The sequence below is a fragment of the Paramisgurnus dabryanus genome, chromosome 19 (genome assembly GCF_030506205.2).
Source record: "Paramisgurnus dabryanus chromosome 19, PD_genome_1.1, whole genome shotgun sequence".
Classification (NCBI taxonomy): domain Eukaryota; kingdom Metazoa; phylum Chordata; class Actinopteri; order Cypriniformes; family Cobitidae; genus Paramisgurnus; species Paramisgurnus dabryanus.
Genome location: NC_133355.1, coordinates 14,040,744 through 14,045,074, shown reverse-complemented (window position 1 = coordinate 14,045,074; position 4,331 = coordinate 14,040,744). Strand labels below are relative to the sequence as shown.

The window sequence follows — 4,331 nt, the reverse complement described above, 5'->3', positions numbered from 1 at the left end:
TGGACAAATAAGATGGCAGGTGCCTACTCTTTCCAAATAAACATGAAAGCAGCTGTTAAAAATATTTTTTAATGGATAAAACACATTCTTTCAAACAGTTAGGTTTCCAGTTAGAAGTGCAGAAGTGGAATTTTCTAAATATAGAATAAAATCATAAAATATGAAACAAAATCATGTTTAAAAGTCATTTTATTCATCTGAATAGAAAAACTTTATTCAAGAAAAACTGCAAATATGAATTTTGTTGTTGGTTAAGTTGACAGTCTTCTTATGGCCACCACCACCCATTCATTCTGGCTCATGCTGTACTTAATACGATGACAGCATCTAAGGAGGGAAAAACACAAGATATTTAATTTTCAAAAAATGCTGCATTTTAGCCCATGTACAAAAAAATCTTGTTATTGCACATCAGGGCAAGATGCCTTTTCTTTGATAGTCTCACTTGAAACATTGCATAGCCATCTGATGAAGGAACAAAGCTGTTGTGTTTACGAAGATGACAATTAAGATCATCTACAGTCCATTCAGAAATCATACACCTTTCACTTTCAATTTTATGTTGTTGCATGATACTGTAATTGTTTAGATATTTTTACAAAGTAAAAACAGAATTTTAGAAACTTTTGCAAATGTATGAAAAAAGAAAACATATCATATTTACATTATACATATTCAGACCCTTTGCAACATCATCTGCAATTTAGCACAGTTGCCTCCAATTTCTCTTGAGGTTGCTGAGATGTTTCTACACCTTAAATCGTCCTGATGAACACAAAGATTTTTTAAGGAATGTCTGCAACCAAACTGACCAGAAGCACCATTGACTTACATAGTAGGATAAAAAAATACTATGGAAGTGAATGGTGCTTCTGATCGATTTGGTTACAAATGAATCCAGTACTGAATGCTTAAGTGATTTTAACTTTATATTTTCAACACCCCCAAATGAGATGCTTAACAAAGCAAACACTGACAGGTTGCTTTACGTGTGGGTCAAACAGCCTTTTGTGTAGTCCCTTAACAATGAGATCGAAGATGGACTTCAGAACCTCTGGACTGTCCGTGTAAGCCTTTATACTCGCCCAGACCAGCAAGGCATCTTGTTAGCAGACATCCCGACCAGATCAAAAACTTTTGATTAGGAGATGTTCTAATCCTATTTTTAATATATGTTTTACAAACTTACCACATGTGATCAGGCAAAGCGACTAATGAAACAGCATCTTCCCAAATCTCCTCTTCAGGCTCATCTTAGCGATCATTGCATTTGATAAAGTTTGGAAAAAGAAAAACATATTTCATTAGTATAGAAATATAAATGTAATCTTTTGGTTAGAAATACAGAAAACTGTGGCCCAAGTACAACTTTTAAAGAAATTAAGAATGTTTATTTTTTTTGTCATAACACTATTCATTACCTTTTAAGGGGGAATGATTTGGGGATCTGGAAAGACACACTACTTCACCTCTCTGTATTTTATCACACGTCTTCAAATTGCATGTTGATATGCCTACAATTTAAAACACATAATAAAATAAAAACAAGTCATAGCCCCTTTTAAAAAGAAAACATAAATTGTGAAATACAAAACACTGCATCTTAATTATTAGGATTAGTAGAATTTGATTTGGTTACAAAACAAATACTAAATGCATTGTAAGGTTTAAGGGGAGACGCTTCACAAAAAAGAAATGGTAAATTACGGATTTCTATTACAACATGGTATCTTGGTGGTGCATTACCAGGGTAGGTGGTAGCTCATTGACAATTAAAAAATTATGATTAAAGCCATAATACATAAAGATAAGAACAAATAAATGCTGTCATGTACACCACCACAAAGACCCATTTTTTTCTGTCAATATGAAGCCTCTATAAAACTTGCATCAACATCCACTCTGAACACTGGATTTACTTTTTTCTCTGTATACTGAAAACAAAGTGTTTGAAATATGTAGGCCTACATACTGTAGAAGTAATAGTGGCATAGAAAAGAAATTAATTGCTGTGTTGAAAAGTAACCATTGTATCCTAAATTAGTTTCTTATATTTTCCTTTTGACAATGATAAACCATTCTTGAGAAACAAGTAGCAGGTGTTTTAAAAAGCCACTCTCAATTCTCACCTGTGAAGTTTCTTGTGTTTGTGTGTCATTCTGTTTCTGACCTGACAACCCTTGCTGTCTGTTTCTTGTTCAATCTTGACAAAATATAAAAAAGTAAAATTAGTGCAATATTGGAAGAGAATTATAATGACTTTTATCAGAACATGAATACATACACTTGCATACTGCATTTAAGTAATTATTGTAGAATAGCAGGGTTAACACAACATTACCTGATCCAGATGTAGTGGCTGTTGATGCATGAAAATCTCAGCATTGACAAGATCATCATCACTATTCTAATTTGAAGGACTCTAATAACAAAGACATTACAAAAGAGTTATAAAAATATACTTAAAACAAGAGCACATTTGTCTAGATAACCAATATTTTCTATTTCCATTAAAACTTGCTAACTATTCAACAACAGAAGTAAGCAAAATTACACTATTACAATGTATTTCAATTCGAATAGAACACACCAACTTACACGACATGACATTTTCGTACAAATGAGTTAACTTAAGTGTTTCATGCCGCTTAAAATCATGGACACTGCGCGAATGACCGCAGGTGCGATCATAAGCGTAACATGTAATTGACTGATTGCCATGGAAACATGAGGGTCACGTCGACTATCTTGTCCCTTTTAATTTTATAACTGCATTTATACACATTACCCCGTCGAGAAAACCTCAGCATGATTAATATTGGATTCGACGCCCATGTTATCACGTCATCAATATGTTTGGATTAATGTCATTAACACGAACTGCTATACGTATCCTTTATTGCGAATTCGTGAGCCATAAAACACCAACATCTCATCTAAGTTTTAACACTTTATCAGTAATATGAATTTGAGAAACTAAGCAGCTTAACACTGACCGCACCGCACTCGCGCTGCTGCTCCTCCTTACAAAAAGGCTGATAGGTGTCTGTGGCGCCTGTAAGACCTCTCGGATATAAGTTACGCTGAATGAACTACGAAATCAACACTTTTTCACCGAAGTTGTCCAAAAAAGCCCTTACATTTATAACTAGTTGCTTTTCTGAAGCAAAAACAACCAAGTGGTTAAGTTGATAAAAACACACCTCATATTAATTTATTAATATTCATAATAACGAAGTCCAATTTCGGCGGGAACATCCCGTGGACTAGCAAATTAACTACTATAACGAATACATTCGCAACTAACAGAAAAAAACCCGATTTGGCATCGTGCTTTTTTGTCATATCACTTTGTATATGTGAATATAATAACGTTATGCGTTTACATTGACTTATATTTCCTTACCTCTTCTTTCTCTGAAGCATTTTCTCGTGTGATACGCATTACGCAAGATCTCCCAGACAGCCGTTAAAACAGTCCAGTCTCGTGTAATCTCGCGAGATTACCTCGCTACCTGTATATTCAATTATTTGTTACATTTTTGTATAATTTCATCAATTTTATAAAATGAGTTTTTACATTTTTTTTCTGAATGATTCACATATTATAAAACATTATTTTATTGTCTCTCTGCAACCATTTACTTCACTGTTGTTTCAACGTTGTTTCAACGTTGAATCAACGTTGAACAAACAACTGACATTATTTCAACCAAATTTCAACGTTGATTTTTAAGCATTTTATTAACCTTTTTCAACCGTTTACCATTCACCGTTGTTTCAACGTTGTTTCAACGTTGAACAAACACCTGACCTAATTTCAACCAAATTTCAACGTTGAAGGTCGGTCATATGCCCGCTGGGAAGGCTTAGCAAAAGCAAGGACCAGGCTTTAGTTAAATTAAGATGTTTAAGCATCTTTAATAAACATACCTTTAGAAAAATAAGTAAATCGCTCATGTATATTTTAAGATCCCGCAGTGCAAGTTATTTTCAGTTGAAACAACTCAAACGTTTCTTAGTCTAGAACTAGCCTTAAAGGAATAGTCTACCCTTTTGCCACATTAAACTATGTTATTACCTCAACCTAGACGAATTAATACATACCTATCTTTTTTCAATGCGTGCACTGTACAGCGCGCGTCGTTAGCATTTAGCCTAGCCCCATTCATTCCTATGGTACCAAAAAAAGTTTTATTTTGTGGCACCATACTTACTGGTATAACTCCTCATGTAACAGTCTTTAAATAGGGAAAACACGGAAGTGTTTGGTGGCTTCCCTGTTTGGTACCATAGGAATGAATGGGTCTAGGCTAAATGCTAACGACGCG

General features: G+C 34.2%; 1 long non-coding RNA gene across 4 annotated transcripts; it reads right to left on the bottom strand.

Moving 5' to 3' along the window:
• Positions 1-267: 267 nt before the first annotated feature.
• On the bottom strand, positions 268-3,443 carry LOC135785419 (uncharacterized). 4 transcript variants are annotated; one of them, XR_012335461.1, is made up of 6 exons: positions 2,997-3,400; positions 2,342-2,422; positions 2,130-2,203; positions 1,422-1,514; positions 665-1,253; positions 268-327 (listed from the first exon to the last, which is right to left on the bottom strand). It is a non-coding gene; the product is annotated as an uncharacterized lncRNA (long non-coding RNA). The 4 variants fall into 4 exon arrangements; XR_012335463.1 differs by lacking the exons at positions 268-327; positions 2,997-3,400 and adding an exon at positions 3,407-3,443 and having other exon boundaries at positions 452-1,253; XR_012335462.1 differs by lacking the exon at positions 268-327 and having other exon boundaries at positions 452-1,253; positions 2,599-3,393.
• Positions 3,444-4,331: the final 888 nt, after the last annotated feature.